Genomic DNA, 23,064 nt, shown 5'->3' on the forward strand with positions numbered 1-23,064 from the left:
ATATATTTATTATTCATGTGGATCATTATCATCATGATTAATAAACTTACAAAATGAGAAAATATAAAATTCAAAGTATTCACTTTAATAGTTTTTCTCTCCTTCAGAATGCTGATAAACCTCTTTGAATTATTAAAACTTTTCAATTGGTACCAGAATCCAAAGTGATAAGGACACAAAGTTACCTCAGTTGCTATAAGAAAACTTATTAAACACAATTTCTTCAAAGTTCTTAACTGGCACATATAATCAGAATAATGATTTTAAGTACAGGTTACATATTGTAAAATAAAGTTTCAAAAGCTCCAGAGTGGGACATCCTTGACAGCCTAGTGGTTAAGACTCTGTGCTGCCAATGCAGGTGGCCTGGGCTCGGATTCTGTCCCTAGTAGGGGAACTAGGATCCCATATGCTGAGCAGTCAAAAAAAAAATTCAGAGTAACTTCCAACCCCAATTATTTTGATTTCTAATAACGTGACAGCTTGCCATTCTTTCTACCTTCACCAACTTGGCTACTACCTTGTCTGCCACTCTGTACTCTTTAGTCTATGACTCCAGCTCTGAGGATGTTAACTACATAAGACCAGAACTAAAATTCTTATCTGGGCTTATTAGGCCCTTTTGCAGGTTCCCTTAGCCTCTCCGATTTACCTTGTCTTCTCCCATTCCTTCAACCTCCCACCTTGACACATATATTCAATGACTGTTTCTACCTCTGAGAGATTTGTTTTCTCCCTGTAGTGCATATAGTATCTTAGTTCCCCACCAGGGATGGAACCTGTGCCTACTGCAGTGGAAGCTCAGAGTCCTACCCACTGGACTGCAGCGAATTCCCTCCAGGAAAATTCTTAAGCCACTTCCTTACCAGTGAAGTATTTTCCCAAACTAACAATGGTGGTTTTCTGCATTTCACACTAAGAAGGGACTTTTTTGCTTTCAGTCTCTGACATCTCAAAATGTGCTTAGATTTTTCTAGATATATCTAGATTTTCTGGTTTCCAGATGCATCTGGCATAAGTTAAAAATTTTGTATTAAACATATCCAACATATTAGTCTATCTTCTTTAACTTTCATTATTTCAGGAATATAGTGAAAGCAACTAATATAATCAAACCTCATACACCCACCACTAAGCTTCAACAAGTATTCGCTTCTTCCATTGTCTTCAACAATACAATCTATTTCATTTACTTTGTCCAATATCTATTTCAGCATAATGCACACTACCTTATAGATGCTCTAAATCCTACTCCAGCTGCACTCGCCACATTCTAGGCACTACGCAGTGCATCCTCCTGACACCTCAGAATTATGCCCAGAATTAAACCCTATAATTCCTGCCTTTGATTCTTTCTTGGGAAGACTTTAAAGTAACCACTCAGAGAAAACTGGTAACTTCTCATCTGAGGAAGTCATTAATAAAATGAAGTTACATATATCAATAAAATGTAAGAATTTTTAAAAAGTTATAATAAATTAGAGGAAAGACCTGGTTTTTCTACATTATATAAAGGAGGAGAGTGGAAACTAACAACTGAATCCCTATTATGTGCCATATACTAGGTGGTTTGCATGTTATTTCATAAACTTGGAGGTGATAAGTATGATAGAGTCAGAAATAATTGGGAAATGAAAAATTAGCTAAAATGAATAAATATGTACTTATTAATTAATTCAAAAACATTTATTAAACATCTTTCTACAATGTGCTAGACAGTATGAGGCACTACATATACAAAGATGAGTGCAGAATAAAGTATTTCTTTTCAGGGAGCTCATAGACCACATGGGATGACAGACAATAACCAAGAAAATATACAAAGGCCCAATGTACAGGCCTGCTACTGAGGAGCTCAGAAAGCTTTTGTTTATATAGATTATATCTACAGATATCAATCTATTAAAAATTAAAAGAGAATTTTCAAATATATACTTGTCAAGGGAAATAATAACAAACTTATTATACATCAACATACACATATTTTATGAAAAAAAATGTATTTTCCAAAATAAAAATACTTAGGAGAATGACATTATTTTATGTTTGCACATCTTTTTAATATCTGGCTTAAAAAAAGATAGCTATATTCTCATAGCTACTTCTGTATTCAAAGTATTGTGATATGTTGTTTTGACTAACGTAAAGAAAGTATGGCCTCATACAGATATGTAGTTATAAAAAGAAAGGCCTATGGGTCTTTGAAGGGTCTTGGGGCCTCCCAAGGATTCTAAAACCATATTCTGAGATTTGTTGAATTATAGGAAAAATATTCTATCAAATCACACCAGTTTTAATTCAAAACAAGAAAGTAGTTTGAGTGGGCACTCTCTGTCTGTATTCTAGAATACTAAATGAGGATTAGTTTAACAACGTAATTCTTACACTCAGTAACCTAAATACCAAGGGATTTTATATCTGGAATCCCACAGACTTTTCTTAATCTAGTATTAAGTGACTTTTCTTATCTGAGCAGGCAGATGTAAGGTCTTTAGCCACCTTAAAGGAGCAACAGCAGCACAATTAGGCCCCACTGTACTTTCCTAAATGTCTAAGATCTCAGGCAAGCCAGATGAATTGTTATCAAAAATAAGAGAAAACAATGACCTAAGGATAAGGTTGAACATGTGACTCATCAACAAGTTTGGTCATAATAAAGGGACGATGAATAATAAAGGGATTTAATTCCAGGTGGCACTAGTGGTTAAGAATCTGCCTGCCAATGTAGGAGACACAAGTGACTCAGGTTCAATCCTGGGTTTGATCCCTGGGTTAGGAAGCTCCCCTGGAAAAGGAAAGTGGCAACCCACTATGGTAATCTTGCCTGAAAAATTCCATGGACAAGAGGAGCCTGGCAGGCGACAGTCCATGGGGTTGCAAAGAGTTGGACACGACTGAGTGACCAAGAACAGCACACAGAAGGGATTTAAGAATGCCACCCCAGCATATTAAGTACTGATGTTAAAGGAAGACAACTGAGTATCCAGCATAGAGTTCTGAGGGAATACTGCCGTCTTACTATAGCCTGTCTGTGATCTATCAAAAGCGTATTTTTTTCAAACTTGACAGATTAGACCTGTATTTATAACATAGTATTTTTATGAGGAAAACCCACTGTGTACCAGGAATTATGCCTTGGTGATGGTATACAAAATATATGTGACAGCCTTTGAAATCAATTAGTGTTGTTAGGAAAAATAGATGTGACCACAACTAATTATAATACAAAGTAGTAAGCATATATAATAGCAGGATATGTACAGAGCTATAGAAATATGGAAAAGTCATGGAAAAGATCATGGTGGGGTTAAGTAGGAGGTGGGGTTTAAGGCAGATTACACAGTGATAAATGGTGACATTTGATGGAGACACTGAAGGATAAGAGGACTTCACAAAGTAGAAAGGAGAGTAAGGGCATCTAGGCAAGAGGAGCAACATGAACAAAAACACCCATGCCTGACAGCCCACTGAAAATTGGGGGAGCTATGAGTTGTCCAGAGAATGTATGGTAAAACTAGAAAGACAGACTGGACACAGAGTGGAAAGATTCCCAAATGCCAGGCTAAGAAAAAGTTTAGACTTGATCCTACAGTCAATGGGAGCCAGCAAAGGATTTTTAAAGCAAACATGTGACTTAATGATACATGTATTCTAGAAAAGAAAAAAAGAGACTGATAGCAGTGTAGAAAATTGGAGTAACATGAGGGAAGACTACAGGGAGAAAGACAAGTACAATGATCTTGGCAAGAAAAGATAAGGGCCTAAATTAAGATGGTAGCATTAGGAACGAAAAGTCAGAAAAGATATTTTAGAAATAGGATTGACCAGACGTGGTAACCCATTTATTCATTTATCTAAGAAGTATTTATTAAGCTCCAACTAAATGCCAGAGATGATCCTAGGCTGTGAAGAAATGAAAGTGAACCAAAAGACAACATCCCTTCCTCCAGGGAAGGGGGCTGTCTTGGGAGCATTATTGCAAAAATTTTGACCAAATTAGATTTGGAGGGTAGAGGTGAGGAGAGAAAGGAAGGAATTGGTTCAAGGTTTTTATTTTGAGTGAATGGATGAACAGGGTTACCATTAAAAGCATGTTTAAGGGGTAAAAAAATGAGTTCAGCTTTGAACAGATTTTACTACCTGTCAGAATTACATTAGGGGTCTTGTTATACATATACTAAGTATTATGAATTTTTAGAGCTTATTCACTAAAGACCTTAAAGACCAATTAGTCAAAGCCATTCATTTACCATAAGAAAAAACAGGAGGTTCAAAATGATTCAGTGACTAATTCAAGGTTGCAAACTGTTCAGCAGCACAAGGAACTAGACTCCAAGTTTCTTGACTTCTAGTCAACTACTTATTTCACTCTACCATTCTACATTTTTATCTAAAAGTACTTGAAATATATATACATGAATTGTATATATCACTGCAGATGGTGATTGCAGCCATGAAATTAAAAGATGCTTACTCCTTGGAAGAGAAGTTATGACCAACCTAGATAGCATATTCAAAAGCAGAGACATTACTTTGCCAACAAAGGTCCGTCTAGTCAAGGCTATGGTTTTTCCTGTGCTCATTTATGGATGTGAGAGTTGGACTGTGAAGAAAGCTGAGCGCCAAAGAATTGATGCTTTTGAGAAAACTCTTGAGAGTCCCATGGACTGCAAGGAGATCCAACCAGTCCGTTCTAAAGATCAGTCCTGGGTGTTCTTTGAAAGGAATGATGCTAAAGCTGAAACTCCAGTACTTTGGCCACCTCATGCGAAGAGTTGACTCACTGGAAAAGACTCTGATGCTGGGAGGGATTGTGGGCATGAGGAGAAGGGGAAGACAGAGGATGAGATGGCTGGATGGCATCACCGACTCGATGGACACGAGTTTGGGTAAACTCCGGGAGTTGGTGATGGACAGGGAGGCCTGGCGTGCTGCAATTCATGGGGTCACAAAGAGTCGGACACGACTGAGCGACTGAACTGAACTGAACTGAACTGAACTGAACTGATGTGCTTAGTTGCTCAGTCCTGTCTGACTCTTTGTGACCCTATGGACTATAGCTTGCACTGCAAGCAGATTCTTTACCTCTGAGCCACCAGGAAAGCCCATATATATGAATACAAACAAATATACTAATGTTGGTATCAAATGGCATAGCAATTAATGAGGTAGACTTCAGGAAGTTTTTTAAGATGACTTAACAGCTTAATAAAATGTGTTTCATAAATATACTTTGGGGCTGTTATACTAAGGTATAGAACTCAAACTTTGAAATAATATGAAAGTTTCAAAGTAGAATATAATATTAAGTATAACAGATCATCTTAAAATATGCATGCTAATGTTCTCATTCTAAAATTTCACTGGACCTCTGTTTGACCTCTAAATGTTCTAAATTTAGTTACTTTATTTGATTTTTATATGTGTAATTAAAATATTTCAAAATAGAAAATAATGCAAGACTTAAGAATTTTAAATCACAGCTCTCTATCATTTACAATAACTGTTTCATCATGTGAAAGTATTATCACCTTTCTCAAGGAGAACAGACCTGACAAGAAGTGACAGGTTTAAATCTGCATTTCATTAAACACAAGTAAATTCTTTGTCTCAACTTTTAAGAAGGTTATAGACAGAACACTTACCTATATACTAGAAGTAAATGTTAAAACTCACCTCTTTATAGAACAAACAACATTGTTTTCAGCTTCATAAAATGTGAGCCTAAATTTTTATCAGTTTCTACTTGTACAAGAAATATAAACTTATGTAACCTTATTACATTTAACGAAGGTTGTAACCTTCTACTTTGAAAATTATATTAAACATTATAAACCTCATTACAGTTCAAAAATATGAAACTAGATCCTATTTTACCTACTTAAAATAGTGAGTTTTTTCCTCCTACCAATATATAATTCCTCACTGATAATCAACAATATTTTTTTTTTTTTTGCTTTGGCTGTTTCTGTCATTTTGTTTTTTCGTTTTTAATTTATTTTTTAAATTGAAGTGCAGTTGATTCACAGTGTTGTGTCAATCTCTGCTGTATAGCCTAGTGACGCAGTTATACACATTTACACATTTTTAAAGATTCTTTCCCATTATGATTTATCATAGTATATTCAGTACAGTTCCCTGTGCTATTCATTAGGCCCTTGCTGTTTATCCATTCTAAATGTAATAATAGTTCGCATCTACCAGCTCCAAACTCCTAGTCCTTCCCTCTCCCTACCCACCTCTCCCTTGGCAACCACAAGTCTGTTTCTGTGTCTGTGAATCCATTTCTCTTTTGTAGATAGGTTCATTTGTGCCATATTTTAGATTCCACATATAAGTGATATCATATGACATTTGTCTGTCTCTTTCTGACTTACTTAGTATGATAATCTCGGTTGCAGTCATACCAACAATCTTATTTTCAACCTGCCTCGTCATTCTTCTATATTAATATATAATACTTTGCACTGGTATGACTGTGTGGAATATTTTTCAAAGAACATTCACCACACTCTGAGTCCCTGAAGGGAAAAACTGTGCTCTACTCCATTTTTTATCTTTAGTGTCTCACATAGCAACTAGGACACAGTACAAAGTCAGTTCACATTTGAGCTAGCGGATGAATAACTAAGAGATACCAGAAAAGTGTCTGATCCAAAATGAGCCCAAATAAAACTCCTGTATTATATCTCTAAAAGGAAAGCTGGTGATGAGGATACATGAATGAGTGAATGAACGAACAAACAAAATCGTAGAGAGTAAAATTAGATGGAGTCAGTTTACATTAAGCTAGGTATCATGAAAAACCAGATGTGCGATTCCCAAGCAAATGGATGTGGTGATTTCTGGAGCAGACTAGAATTCCTCAACCCTCTTCAAGTGGAAGGAAGATGGCCTTTCAACGAGGGACACAACTGGGAATGGAAAGACCCAGGCCTCTGGCTCCAAACAAGTGGGTAGAGCAGTGAAGTAGAAGAATAGTAGTAAACTTCACTTTATGACCAATGTGGAAGGGTTGCTAAAACTCTCCTAAAGACTTCTAAGATGGGGAAGACGTAGGATTATTTAAGAGTTCCTAGGAAAGAGTTCTTTCCCAGAAGTATCTCCCCTATACTTTCTAAAATCCCATCAGTTAAAATATTCTGTTTTAGTTCTCAATACATGGTTCCTTTCAGTTCAACTGACACTAGCAATTAGTGTCAATGACAGTTAACCTCTCCTTCCCAGCTCCATGATTACATTATTTAAGAGAAGGATGCTAATCAAAATATATCTATCGCATTTAAAGTCCAGCTTCCTAATGCCAAGTCCAGCAGACTTTCTATCATATCACGGCTTCAGACTTACCCTAATACTTAGATCAGGGCCCTGCATATTCAAGTGTCTATGGTCAGGTAATATAAGTTAATGTTATGCAATATAATTGACAAGTAATGTATATCAGTGATAACTGGTTATCAAACAATAGGGGATGGTGGAGACTATGTTAAGAGGAGAGTGTGTTGTGTGCCCTGTCTGAGAAGGGAGTCACTACTTAGTTTCAGGGTATCCCTGCTATGCAGAAATGTGGGCCAGTTTTGCTGAGACCTTTCAAATTCAAGAGAGGCTGAAAATCCATATTTCAATATAAAATTTACAATTTTGAAACATGTTTGTGGCTAAAAGTGGCTTTCTGGCTCCCAGTTTGTAGACCCTGATCTAAATAAACAAGCAGCATTAAGAAAATACAGAGAGACAGGGGTGGGGGCTGTTTTGCCTAGAAAGAGGGAGGCAGAGCGAAAAGGAAGGAAATGGCAGGAAAGAAGGCCAGAAAGAAAGGCGAAGTCAAATTTCACCAACCTCAAATGGGTCCAGGCATCAAGAAGTTATGGTTTCTCAAGTATCTACTTAAGTCATTAAAGCCTAAATGTCCATTCTGTTAATCACATGCCTGAATTTCCAAAGTAGCAGCATTTTGATTCATCCCTCTTGTTAAGTGTGCTGATAGGGTCATCCCTTCAAAATTAGACCCAGGGGTCAGGTTTGGGCGGGGAGGCTCTTGCCAACCAGCCTTGTAGAGACATTGCCTGCCTCCTCCACTGCCTTGCAGGGTGTAGCAACATCAGACTAGGAATCAGGACAGTAAATCCCAGGGTTTGTGTAAGGGGCTGTATGGTGATGACTCTGTTGGTTTACACTTCTAACAGAAGCCCATATAATCTAAAATCAAACTGCCTGTATCAAGACAAAAAATTTTTTTCACCAACCTCAAAACCTGGCCAGGGACCCCAAACTGTCTTCTAAGCGGAGAACAAAAAGGAAGAGATGACAAAATAAATAAATAAATAAAGAAGGGGGAAAAAAGAACCAACTATTGAACACTTACTAGATGGCAGATACTGCATCAATGCTTTCACATAGGTACTTCCACTGAGATATGGCATTGTGAGGGGAAAAACTCCTATTTGTGGAGAAAAGAGGGAACTATATCAAAGTACTAACAGTTTATGTGTCAGATGATGACAGTTCCCCACAATTTTTAACCATAAATATAACATAGTTGTATTAATTTTCTAATAAAAAAACAAATTTGACTGGATAAAAATTCATCCATCTTACCATAGAGAAAGTATATTACCATGCAATGTGAAGGATGTGCTCAGTCATATCTGACTATTTGCGACACTTTGGACTGTAACCCTGCAGGTTCCTCCATGCATGGGATTTTTCAGGCAAGAATACTACAGCGGATTACCATTTCCTCCTCCAAGGGATCTTCCTGACCTGGGGATTGAACCTGTGTCTCCTGTATTTCCTGCACTGCAGGTGGGTTATTTTACCTGCTGAGCCATCCAGGAAGACCCATACTATCATAGTCAAGCCAAACCATGCACTGAGTATTCAAATAGATGAAGAAAATATAACAACTCCAAGTGTGTATAAATATGTAATCTCGACAAGTGATAAAATCAGAAGGAAGAGAACATAAAAGAAACCATACAGGTGATGTAGACCACAGATAGTTTAAATAAGAACAGAAATATGTGAAATTACTAAGAATGGTATAGGTCATTTTCCCTCTTAATTATAAAGTTGACTACTAAGATGTTTTGTGTGTCTGGCCAGCATAAGATAAAATGCACAGAGTCTTCTTTTCTATAAAAATATCCAGACATCTGCCCATCTGTTACATACTTTTCTACATTTACTATAATACATTGTTTTCTTTCTTTTAGGCATGTATTTTCACTTAAACAATATTTTTATTTGCTTTTGCGTGTTTGTTTGTGCACTCAGTCGTGTCTCTTTGTGACCCCATGGACTGTAGCCTGCCAGGCTCTTCTGTCCATGAAATTTTCCAGGTAAGAATACTGGAGTGGGTTGCCATTTCCTTCTCTAGGGAATCTTCCCCACCTAGGGATCAAACCTACATCTCTTGTGTCTCCTGTACTGCAGGAGATTCTTCAGTGTTGGGCCACCAGTGTGAAAGTGAAAGTTGCTCAGTTGAGTTCAACTCTTTGGGACCCCATGGACTATACAGTCCATGGGATTATCCAGGCCAGAATACTGGAGTGGGTAGCCCTTCTCTTCTCCAGGGGATCTTCCTGATCCAGGGGTCGAACCCACGTCTTCCTCATTGCAGGCGGATTGTTTACCAGCTGAGCCATGGGGGAAGCCCTTATTTCCCTTAATGAGTTTCAAAGATAACAGTAGGGGTTTTTCCCCCCTAAATGAAACAGCATCTCATTTCAGGCCACTTGGGTTCTAAGCAATCTAAATTTCCAATTGTGTGTGCGTGTGCTCAGTCATGTCCGACTCTTTGCGACCCCATGGACTGTAGCCCACCAGGCTCCTCTGTCCATGAAATTTGCCAGGCAAGAATACTGGAGTGGGTTGCCATTTCCTACTGCAGGGGATCTTCTCCATCCAGGGATCAAATCCATATCTCTTGCCTTTCCTGGGCTACAGGCAGATTCTTTACCGCTGAGCCACCAGGGAAGCTCTTAAATTGCCAATTAATCTCACCCAAATATACATACCCAGTTTTTATTCTGTTCACAAGTGAAACCCTAACCCAAATACTTCAAATGTAATTTCAGGGGAAAAATACTGTTCAAAAACCTAGATAATGCATTCCTTTGTTGATGCTAAATATAGTCATCTCAAGATGACATACATTTTAACAATGATCAGTCATACATATCAAATTTTCAAAAATAGCACAGATTTTCAGGTGAGCAGGAAAAATTGCTATTCTCTACATTCAGTTTAAAATGGATTTAAAAGTGTGCCTCTTTCATGAAAATGGAATTACATCAATACTGTATTAAGGTAAACTGGATTTTAAAGAATCTTGTGGTTTTTACTTTGGGCTCCTTAAGGGAATCACTGCAGATAAAATACAGAATTGTCCACATTTTTCTTTAAAATATTCCAGTTAAAAATACAAAATATGTTTAAAAATAGGAGGCTAATAGCTGTGAGGATCTTAATTAATTACATTAAATAATGAAAGTTTATTTATACTAAGTATCTGTGTGTGCTCAGTCCTGCCAGACTCTTTGGGACTCCATGCAGTCCTTCATGGGATCCTTCAGGGAGGAATACTGGAGTAGGCTGCTATGCCCTCCTCCAGGAGATCTTCCCCCTCAAGGATCGAACCTGAATTTTCTGCCTCTCCTGCATTGGCAGGTGGGCTCTTTACCACTGAGCCGCTAGGCAAGCCTTATTACTAAATATACCTCCTCAAAAAAATAAAACAAAACAAACCTTGTCCCTCAATTTAATTGATTGTTCACTTTTCCACCCTACTGGACTTCAAAACTGAAAAGAATTTCAGAGACTTATGTGTATTCTGCGTTTTCTTATGGCAGAAATTTTACCTGTAAAAGGATTATCAGGGGGAAAGTAACGCAATACATTCAATGACTGACGGGTGACTAAGATGGTATAAATACTTAAGTTGACTTAAGCATGCTACCCAACACATAGTTATGCTGTGACTCGAAGACCCGTGGGCCCACACATGAATTCATTAACAAAATTTAGCTGATGAATGATGCTCCAGTTTCTTCGCTCATGGAACTGATTTCTTTCTTATTATGGCTTATTTCTTTTCTCTACCTGCCTCCTACCCAAGGACAGACATTTTGTTAGGACATAGCCTTATGCTATTTTTATCTTGTTCTCCTTCTGTCCTCTCTCTCTCTCTTCCCCTCACCCCACTTTCCAACTCTTTGTTCACATTCTGGACCTTAAATAAATATGAAATGAAGACCCTGAAGCCATCAACGAACCTCTGAACTTGGCTATTTTCTTTACAAAAGCCATTAATAATATATTTTTTTTAGCATTTGTAGAGCGTTTCACAGTTTACAAACAGCTGGAATGGCTCGGCGTTTTTAAAGAGCATACAGTCAAGGGAGGTCTCAAGAGGTGATTCCATCACTCATTCCAAGTTCAGCTCTAGCTGCAACTCCCAACATCCGACCTCGGACAGAATCGCGAAAAACTAGTTTGGAGGGAGGGGGCAGACGACGGGCAGTTAAATCACATCTCACTCCCCAGCCTCCCACTGGGACAGATGGGGAATGCTTTCTCTTAAAAACAGCAGGCAGTGCCGGCGGACAAGGAGACAGCGCCGGGGGCACGTGGTGGGGGAGGACGCGGCACTTTACCTGCCGGGCCCACTGGGACCGAGCAAGGGGTCGGGAGCCCGCTCCACTTGCAGAGGATCGCTCCCGGAGGATCACTGCCTGCGAGACCCAGAAAGCTCCCGAAACTGCATACATAGGGCGCAAGCTAAGCTGAGCTGCGGAGCTGGGCAGGGATGTCGCGGCCAGAATCTGCCCAAGGCCGGTGACCGCGGAGAGACAGCCAGGCCGCCCCGGCCCGCCCCACGCCGCGCGGAGCCCGGGGATGCGGCTCCAAGGGCCGGTTCGCTCGCGCCGGGGACCAGCACATCCACACAGCTGGATGGACCCCGGCCAGGAGCCGCGGCGCGCGTCCCCGCAGACCCCGCCAGTCGCCCAAGGGGAGCCGACGGCTGGATCTCGGCCGCCCCCGTCCCACGTTCCCCCGACTCCTCTCACCCTCCTCAAGCCAGCGACACGCGAAGGTCCAGGGTGCGCGCGAGGAAGCTGTGCGCGTCGGGCGCCGGGGTGTGGGCAGGGGTCCGGGTGCTCCAGCCGCCGCTCCAGCCGCTGCGATCTCTCTGGCCGCCGCCGCCGCCGCCGCCCGCTCCAACAGCAAGTTTCCATAAAAGTCCTGGTGCGCAGCCTGTTCCCGCATTCCAGGCGGGCCCAGCGCCGGCTGCAGCTGTTCCAAAACACGAGGCCAGCTCCCCCAACCCCCGCCTCCGCCGTATCGCCCGGAGAGGGGTGGAGAGTCGAGCAGGAAGGCGGGCGAGGGGGGCGGTGGCTGCCAACTTTCCGCCGGGACCTGACGGTCGCCCGACTCTGGATCCCGGAGCAGACCCCCTCCCCTCGGTCCACCTCCGCGTCCCGGCGGGCTCCGGGGAAAGGAGGCTGCCTCCCCGGTGAGGAACGGGAGCTACTGGAGTGGGATTCGGAAACAGGCTGCAGCTGCCTTCCCTCTACCCACTAACGGTTTGCTCTAGGGCCTGCTTCTCAGCTGAGCTATCGGTTCTGGGGTTTAAGTGGCCAAATCACCACCTCATCTTCATTCAAAGCGTCGCCCCTCGGCCAACTTTCCTTTTACTGTTGAGAGCAGAGAGCAGCAGAGCGGGGACCACTTCATCTGTCTGTTGCTCTCCTTCTCTCGGTTCTGGTCTTTCACTCTCAACAGGACGGTTGATAGAGAAAAGTGGACGAAAGAGAGAATGCGAAAGAGGAGCAGACGGGGAGGAGGAAGCATAAAAAGAAATAAGATTTACATAACATTCCAGTTTTCCTTAACAGAGGGCAAATCATCTCTGGTCTTTCTAAATCCACATTAAGGCGTCTTGCAAATATTAGCACCAGCTAATTGAATATTAGAACTAGATTGAATATTTTCAATCTGGACCACCAGTCTGTCAATTAAAGCCATCAGACAGTCCATATTAAAACCTGAAATACTCATTAAATGGGGACATTTTCCTGGTGGGGGAGATCTTCAAGTCTTCACTGCATGCATAAGATGAATATCAATTTAATGAATGAATAAACAAAACTGAACTAGCATCTACACAAACCAGGGACAACCACCTCCAACTTCTAGCGCTGGAAAGACAGTGGTGCTCAGGTTACATTTTCAGAGATGTTGAAAAGGCCTTCTGGTCTTAACTATAACCTTCTTTCTCCACCCCATCCCTATACACTATTTACTCAGATGGCAATTCTTTTAAGAGGTATAAGCCATTCATTCTTAAATTACAGAAAAGTTCTAGATTGGTAAAAAAAAAAACAAAAAACACAGCTATTTAAACTTATTCTCTTGCTCCCTTCAATACTATCACCCTGACCTTCTTCGATTCATGGAATTTTCTGTGGTCACTCTAGTTGCCCGGCCTTTTGCATAAGCTGTTCCCCCTGTATGAAATTCTCTTTCCCTAGACTCTTCACCTACCTAAATCCAACACATGCTTTTGCTATCTGCTTATATGTTGCTTTCTCAGAGCAGTCTTCCTTTTACCCCAATCTGTATCAGTCCCTGGGCTTTCAATGTGGCTCACTGATAAAGAATCCACCCACAATGTGGGAGAAACAGGACTGATCCCTGGGTCAGGAAGATCCCCTGGAGTAGGAAATGACAACCCACTCTAGTATTCTTGCCTGGAAAATTCCATGGACAGGAGTCTGGGCTGCAGTCCATGGGATCACAGAGCTGGACACAACAGCATGCATGCACATATCAGTCCCATTACAAATTCTTATTCCACTCTTCCTCCCTACACTTACCAATTTATAATTACACTTTTATAATTATGATTTGAGTAAAAACTCTCCTAAAGGATCTACTCAGCAGATTCACCAGACACAACAAAGCTCTTCATTCTATAAACTTTGCCAGCTGCCCACAGCATGCAAAGCTGTGTCTTCTCCCCTCGATTCATCATTCATTCACTCAACAAATATTTAGTTCTACTTAGGATATACCAGTCACAAAACAAAAAGCCCTGCCATCATATGACATATATTCTAGTGGAAGAGGACAGACAATAAGCAGATAAACAGCTTAGTAATAAGCAATAGAGATAAAGCAGAGCAGAAAAGTAGGAAATGCTGGGAATGGAATGGCTAGATATTATCCCTTTGGATAAGAGTTTAGAGAAAGCCTCATATGAGAAAAGCCTATGAGCCATGTAAGTATCTGGAGATCTCTGGGAGAAGATTGGTCCAGGAGGAAGTGCAAAGGCCCCCATGAAGGATGCTATCTGACATATTCTAGAAAGAACAAGAAGGCCATGTGAGTGAATCTAAGTAGTTCAGTTCAGTTCAGTCACTCAGTGGTGTCGGACTCTTTGTGACCCCATGAATTGCAGCATGCCAGGCCTCCCTGTCCATCACCAACTCCCAGAGTCCACCCAAACTCATATCCATTGAGTAGGTAATGCCGCCCAACCATCCTATCCTCTGTCGTCCCCTTCTCCTGCCCTCAATCTTTCCCAGTATCGGGGTCTTTTCAAATGAGTCAGCTCTTTGCATCAGATGGCCAAAGTATTGGAGTTTCAGCTTCATAATCAGTCCTTCCAATGAACACTCAGGACTGACCTCCTTTAGGATCAACTGGTTAGATCTCTTTGCAGTCCAAGGGACTCTCAAGAGTTTTCTCCAACACTACAGTTCAAAAGCATCAATTCTTCAGGGCTCAGTTTTCTTTATAGTCCAACTCTCACATCCATATATGACCACTGGAAAAACCATAGCCTTGACTAGATGGACCTTTGTTAACAAAGTAATGTTTCTGCTTTTGAATATGCTATCTAGGTTGGTCATAACTTTTCTTCCAAGGAGTAAGCGTCTTTTAATTTCATGGCTGCAATCACCATCTGCAGTGATTTTAGAGCCCAGAAAAATAAAGTCTGACACTGTTTCCCCATCTCTTTGCCATGAAGTGATGGGACCAGATGCCATGATCTTAGTTTTCTGAATGTTGAGCTTTAAGCCAACTTTTTCACTTTCCTCTTTCATCAAGAGGCTCTTTAGTTCCTCTTCACTTTCTGCCATAAGGGTGGTATCATCTGCATATCTGAGGTTATTGATATTTCTCCCAGCAATCTTGATTCCAGCTTGTGCTTCTTCCAGCCCAGCATATAAGTTAAATAAGCATGGTGACAATATACAGCCCTGACGTACTCCTTTTCCTATTTGGAACCAGTCTGTTGTTCCATGTCCAGTTCTAACTGTTGCTTCCTGACCTGCATACAGGTTTCTCAAGAGGCAGGTCAGGTGGTCTGGTATGCCCATCTCTTTCAGAATTTTCCAGTTTATTGTGAGCTACACAGTCAAAGGCTTTGGCATAGTCAATAAAGCAGAAATAGATGTTTTTCTGGAACTCTCTTGCTTTTTCCATGATCCAGAGTATGTTGGCAATTTGATCTCTGGTTCCTCTGCCTTTGCTAAAACCAGCTTGAACATCTGGAAGTTCATGGTTCACATATTGCTGAAGCCTGGCTTGGAGAACTTTAAGCATCACTTTGCTAGCGTGTGAGATGAGTGCAACTGTGCAGTAGTTTGAGCATTCTTTGGCACTGCCTTTCTTTGGGGTTGGAATGAAAACTGACCTTTTCCAGTCCGGTGGCCACTGCTGAATTTTCCAAATTTGCTGGCATATTGAGTGCAGCACTTTCACAGGATCATCTTTCTAGCTAAGTAGGCAAAGGGTGAAATAATACCAAGTGGAGTGGGGCAGGAGACTGATTGTGAGAAACCTTTTTCACATTGTAAGGACTTTGGCTTTTACTCTGAGTAAGATGGGTGACTATCGGTAGATTGTGAACAAAGCAGTGACATGATGTGATGTATTTTTAACATGTTCAGTCTGGCTGAAGTGAAGTGAAAGTCGCTCAGTCGTATCCAACTCTTTGCGACCCCATGGACTATACTGTCCATGGAATTCTCCAGGCCAGAATATGAGAGTGGGTAGCCTTTCCCTTCTCCAGGGGATATTCCCAACCCAGGAATCAAACCCAGGTCTCCTGCATTGCAGGCAGATTCTTTACCGGTTGAGCCACCAGGGAAGCCCAAGAATACTGGAATGGGTAGCCTATCCCATCTCCACCGGATCTTCCTGACCCAGGAGTTGAACTGGAGTCTCCTGCATTTATTGCCAGTGGATTCTTTACCAGCTGAGCCACAAGAGAAGTCCTCAGTCTGGCTGGTGTACTGCAAATACACTAAAATGAAGCAGGGAGACCAATTAGGAGACTTCCAAAATAATCGTGATGACAGGCAATGGGAGTTTGGGCCCAGGTGATAGTTCTGAAGGCAGTGAGAAATATTTGGTGTATTTTTTCCTTGGTACTTTTGAAAAGTAGAACTGGTAGGATTTGGGTAACAGATTGAGTATGAAATGTGAGGAAAAGAAGTTTTTGGCCTGAGGAACTGGAAAAATGGAGTTGTCATTTACTAGGATGAGAAAGACTGGGAGGAGGTTCAGGCAGGTACGGGTAGGAGCTCCCTTTTGGACATGCTAAGTTGGAGAAAACTATTAGAAATTCTAAGATTTGCTGACTTGCATAAACACTTCTCGTATATTTATCATGAATCAATTGGATTTGTTCTCAGACTTGACTATTAGTTGCACATTATTGAAATTACATAAACATTACAAAAAGGAAAAAAATCACAAAAGCAAAAATAGTTATCATTTTTATAAAAGCTACGTTGAATGCTTTGAAGACTTGAAGGCAAACAGCTTTCAAAAATTACCATCCAACTAGGTGTGGGGAAGACAAATGTAAAAGACTGTGTAGAAAATTATGAAAACCTATGGGGATTTGGCACTCGTTGCTTTTCATGTAAATTTTTTCTCCTTTAAAAGTAAGGGAGGGCTTTTCTGGTGGCTCAGTGGTAAAGAATCCGCCAGCCAATACAGGAGACACAGGTTCAATTCCTGATCTGGGAGGATCCCACATGCTGAAGAGCAACTAAGCCCGTGTAGCCCATGTGCTACAACTATCGAGCCTATATTCTGGGGCCGGGGAACCGCAACTATTAAAGCCCATATGCCCTAGCTCCTGCGCTCTGCAACAAGAGAAGCTGCAATGAGAACCCCATGCACTGCGATTAGAGTAGCCCCCGCTCCCTGCAGCTAGAGAGAAGTCCCTGCAGCAACGAAACTCAGTGCAGCCAAAATAAAAAATAAAAAAAAAAGTAAGGGAAACTATAAATCCCAGATGATGATTTACAGGTATAGTTTATGCAACAGACATCTCAGAATACTGTGCTGATCCGTATACACAAATAAAGGCCCTGACCCTACCCCAAAAGATTGGCCCAAGAATGTGCACAGATTCATTTAAAATTAAAGTAATTGTAATACATAATGTAATATATATTTTTACATAATGTAACTACAATATGTAATACATTATGATACATTATATATACATTATCTCTTTACAATTTCTTATGATTCCCTGGTGTGATAGTTAACCACCAAGATAACCTCAAATGATCCTGCCTCCTAGTCTTTCTGTCCTTGTGTAGACTCCTCCCCCATCGTATCATGGTGGGTCTATGTGACTAATAGAATATGGCACAAATGATGGTATGTCCCCTTCAAGTCTAGGTTATAAAAGATATTGTGTCTTTTGTCTTGATGTCTACTGGATTACTCACTCTGGAGAAAGCCAGCTGCTAGGTTTTAAAAGATACTTCTTCTCCATCCAGGCAGTTCTGTTCAGAGGCCCATGCAACATGGACCTAAAGCTCTCTGACAACAGCCATATGAGTAAGCAACTCTTGGAAGCAAAATCTTCCAGGTTTAGTCAAACCTTCGGATGACTGCAGGCTTAGGGCAGAATCTAAGCGAAGACCACTGGAACCAGCCATTCCTAAACTTCTAACCCTCAGAAACGATGGGACATAATGTTCCCTGTTTAGAGCTGCCAAATTTGGGGATAATTTTTTAGGGAGCAATAGATAACAAGTACACCTGCTTTAACCTACTTTTTTAAAAATCCCATGTGCTATCACATAAAGTACTCAGTCCTTTTTAAAGTCTCTGGACCTATTCTCTCACCTATTCTCTCATTTTATTTATTAAATAAAAGAATTAGCAAACTTTTAGAAGTCATGTATCTCAGGTGTTTTCAAATGTCAAAGTCCTTCTCTATATTTAAGTATTGTGGTATTATTTCAAATAGCAAATTATAAAAGTTCTGTAATTTCCTATAAATAAGTACACTGTGAAAGGCTCCTGTGACACACATAAGAGAAAGTTAAAAGCAGAACTTGAGGTGGTATTTGATATACCAGTTGCCTTGCTGTGGCTTTTAAGTAAAGAATAAAAAGCATCATAGAAGGAAGGTTTGCCCTTTTTTTTCTGTATGGGAATTCAGTTCTTTCCTGCCCCAATGATAGAGGTTACTTAAGGGTTTTCACTGTTAAAAGGTAGGAAAAAAAAAGAACCTCATCAGACAAAAGAGCTGTGCAGCTTGATCAAATGTGTCAGTAGCATGAGGAGAGAAAGAGATTAAAGGAGAAGAAATGCAGGGTAGAGGATTACAGAATGCAGGGTGTAGGAAGCAACTCTACATAAAAAACAGAATCAGAGCAGCACAGGAACAAGAGACACAGTGTCTGAACCAAGGGCGGTTTTAACGATTTCCAGCGAAGCTCTACAAATGGTGTGAACAACTGGACGTCCCAGGCACTGCAGTTGTAAGGAATCTGCCTGCCAATGCCAGAGACCCAGAAGACGTAGGTTCAGTCTCCAAGTCAGGAAGATCTCCTGGAGAAAGGAACAGCAACCCATTCCAGTATTCTTCCCTGGGAAATCCCATGGACAGATGAGCCTGGCTGGCTACAGTCCATGGGGTCGCAAAGAGTCAGACACAACTGAGAGACTAACACCTGTGAGCATGCGAGCAATGAAGACACCGAGATGCTTGTAGAGAAGCATTTTAAACAAACATAATAATTCAGAGAGATGTATTTAAAGTGCAAAATATTAAGTTCACATAGCACAGTCAGTGAAAATGGCATGAGATAACAGAAGGATGGCAGACAGCAAAGAAAACAGAAGATGATATGGAGACACAGATCTAGTTTTCCATTCTGTCTCCAACCTCAAATCCTTGCTAGGAAAAAGTTTAACTCCTATTTATATGATTTGCTTATTAATATACTTAAGTTTATGTCTAACTTAAGAGTCTAAAAATATAGCTATATACATTTACCTAGCCTGTACATGTTTGTTCTAAAACAAACCTCTTCATTAAAAGTCCCAAATCAAAATACTGTTTTTATAACCAAAAAAGCCTTCTCTCCATCTGGTATCATCAGCGGTATCCAGGCAGTATCCCTCTCCTTAAGTAAATGTATCTGAACCCCTACCAAGTGGTGGGCAAGGGGCATGTATGTCTGAATAGGGAAGGATGCATGTCCATCAATATGATAGATTCATATTGAGATTGATGGCAATTTTAACCATAACCCTTGAAATTATTAACTTAAAAAAACCCACAAGTACTTTACCTTTATTCACCATGAAACTGTTTTCTCTCCCAGATAGTATGTAGAGGAAACATATACTTTCACACTTGATTTCAGTACTTCTGCACTGTTCTATATTCTCCATGCCTATATATGTGGTCTTATGGAGTCTGAAAGTTTCCATAGGGTACGTAGGATTTAATGAGACAAGTGTGACCCTGCAAATTATAAGTATTGTATAAAGTACTCAATACATCAGTAAGATGTATCATCACTTTTTTATTTGGCAATACAGAAATACCATGTTACAGTGCTTATTTTGGCTAAAGAGTCAGTGCTATTTTTTTTTTCTGCTACCGTAGTGTTTTACTTTTACATAAATTAATGAATGCAGTCTTTACACTTAAGAAATAGACACACTTACAGATTTCAGCCAAGTGAAGCTAATACACAGCTGTTCTCAAACTAAGCAAAACAACAATATAAACACAAGTAACAAAGAAAGGATGCCCTTATTTCCATTAATCACAGATTATATAAATTCTTCAGTTTCACGTACAGAGATATTTCTAAATTTGCTTAATCCAAGCAAAAAAAAATTTTTTTTAATTCCGTGTCATTCTTATAATCACTTTGAAATGTATTGACATATTCCAAATAACTCCCTAATATGTGTTCACTAAAAATAAAAGCAAGTTATGTTATGAACATAATTTGAGATTTCTGATTATGAAAGGTCACAGAGAAGTATGTTAAATGTTACTTTGGCATTTCTATCTCATAGGTTTAAAGGAATGATAAGCTAAAGAATTCTTTTTAATGCAGATAATCATCTGTAGGCAATCAGTTAAGTGGAAAATATTATATCTTAAGGCAAGAAAAAGTTTGCAAATATTTTTTATAAAGTCAGTTAATTGAAAAAATTAATATAATCAAACAGATGCAAATAAAAAATACTTATGGGAAGGAAAAAGTTCTTTGGCGCTGACTGTAACAGTATGAAAAACTTGCCTTCTTTTTAAAAAAGAATCATTTTGACATTTAATAAACATATTGTAATCCTTCAAGAATAACTAGCCTTTTAGTTGAACAAAGATGTAAAGAAACCAAAGGAGAAAGAAAAATTATCAAATAGAAATCACCTGAACACTTACTTTTTTTCTTCCAGAAAATAGGAGGAAAAAAAAATCCATTTTCTCATGATTAATTCAAGGTTTTCTTATAATTTATATAGGGAAGCAGATAGTAGGATTCATGGTGGCAAAGGCAATTTTCTGATAATACTACCATGAGTAAGTGTTAAACAGGGTTTTATCCTAAAAGGCTCTAGACCAGTTTACTTACTTTGTATTTTTAAAACATTGCTTTATCTGTTCAACTCAATTTCAAGGCAAATTGGAATTGGAACATACACCTTAAGTACTCTTCAGTGGTTAGAAACATTTTTAAGAGATGTTTCTTTACAAAAGTCAAGTTTCTTCCCTTACAATAGAGAGGGGTTTTTTTTATACCCATTACCCTAAAAATCTATTTGGTCATTTTTGTCTCTTGTGTCAAAGGCCACAAAGAAAGCATCTTACTAAAGTAGTTGCTTCTGAACTGACCAGAAACTAATCAATCATAAGCACTGAACATGACAAAACAATCTCTTAAACATGGACAATTTTTTTTTTTTTAAGGTAAAGTATAAAAGAGAAAAATACAAATTCTGGAAAGCCATTCATTTTATCTGATGAAATAAATTCCCCAGAGTTGTTTCATGTACTAGCAGCATTATTAAATAGTGCAATTCTTTGAAAGAGATTTCGAACAATATTTTACTCAAATAAAAAAGTAATTAAGTTTACTTATAGCTTTGTTTATAAAACCACAGCTTAAAACATTCAGTCCTTCAAACAGGAAAATTAACCTAAGCAATAACTATCTTGCTTACATAATAATAGGGATGGGTATGTGCAGACATATGTATATGTGTGAATCTTTCAAGGTCAGTGGTACCTCAACAAGAAACCAAAACACAGAATTTAAATTAAAAAATGAAATACAAAATACTATATAATGGAAATTTTAGCTTTGATATATCTAAAGATATTCCTCCATTAATAATAAGAATTATGAACAGTGAACTATTAAATTAAGAATACATGTAAGAAGAATCCAGGAGCTACATACTCAAAAAATATTACAGCAATATTTCATATTGTTTAATGCTGTAACCTACACACTATGGAATACAGTACATGCAACTAGCATAAAGATTCTGAATCTATTTTGTAACTAATATTACATAAATATGGCACATACATAGACTTAAAACCTTAAACAATTATGCTTCTTTCCCCACTTTCCATTTTCTACTCATTAATCAGAAACTAAGCACTTTAATCTAAAAATACATTTAAAAATATATATTTTAGATCCTTCTGGATAACTCATTCCCAAAATGAATAAAGATCACTTTAGGAGCAAAATCAACAAATCTAATCCATTGTTATACTAAGCCAGCCACTCTAAGTAAGTGGTATATAATTTACACACAAAATTAAAACAACTGTGAAAGTATCTAATATACTCCAGACCCTTATTCATACAAACAACCTATTTGTTCATATATTTATCACAAAGGACAAGAAAACATACTTCCATACCATTAAAAAATATTTTGTTCTATATTCAGGGGAAAAAAAATCTTCTTTAAGACCTCCCTAAGATTCAAAGTGTCAATGAATATTTTAAAAATATGGGCATAATATGACAAATTCTCAAGTGTGCTAAGGTCTCTATGAAATAACTAAAAGCTAGTTTTTTAGAAGGAGAAAGAAGAAATGATTTTACTAAGTCAAAATTAATAGTTTAGGATGTTGAGAGATAGTCTCAAAAATACATGGGAGAAATTTTAATTGCTGTCATAGTTAATAAATGATATATTTTTAATCAACATTCATTCAAGGGAAATGCTCTTATCTATACCAAGATAAAAGAAATTTCTTCAGTCTCTCTATTGTAACTTATGGGACCAATAGTAATATATTTTGGAAACTTTAGTAAATCTAATATAAACTTGTAAACTTCTCAGTGGCAATTCATTTAAATGTTTTATGACAATACTCAGCCATTACAATTTCTTTGATTCAAATACTTAAGCAAATGCACAAGCAATAACATAAGCAGTACATATTAAACACCACTACTGCCTAAACTAGATTTAACAATGAACAACTTTACAATTAAAAATACATTTTCAGGCAAAGTTAAGTTCATTGACACTAGGAGTAATATATTCTTGCACGTGTGGGCCATAAAAGTCTTGGCTAAAGTACGTATCTTCAAGGTGTGAAGCATAAAAACAAAGCTTTTGAGAATGAAACTGGACATTTCAGACAGCTTGAAGACAACAAATCGATTAATTCCCACATACTGGTTTCAATTCAAGCAATATTTCTATAAAATAAACAACATTTCACAACAATTATTACCTAAA

The 23,064-nt window shown here is 38.9% G+C and overlaps 1 protein-coding gene across 4 annotated transcripts in view; it reads right to left on the minus strand.

Moving 5' to 3' along the window:
- Positions 1–12,188, minus strand: part of NEXN (nexilin F-actin binding protein) — a 53,323-nt gene extending 41,135 nt beyond the window's left edge. For all 4 annotated transcript variants that reach the window (XM_068966055.1, XM_068966053.1, XM_068966054.1 and 1 more), the window contains exon 1: positions 12,072–12,188. The gene's annotated coding sequence lies outside the window, so the exon portion shown is untranslated. The remainder of the gene's footprint in view (positions 1–12,071) is intronic.
- Positions 12,189–23,064: the final 10,876 nt, after the last annotated feature.

The sequence above is a fragment of the Capricornis sumatraensis genome, chromosome 2 (genome assembly GCF_032405125.1).
Source record: "Capricornis sumatraensis isolate serow.1 chromosome 2, serow.2, whole genome shotgun sequence".
Lineage (NCBI taxonomy): Eukaryota > Metazoa > Chordata > Mammalia > Artiodactyla > Bovidae > Capricornis > Capricornis sumatraensis.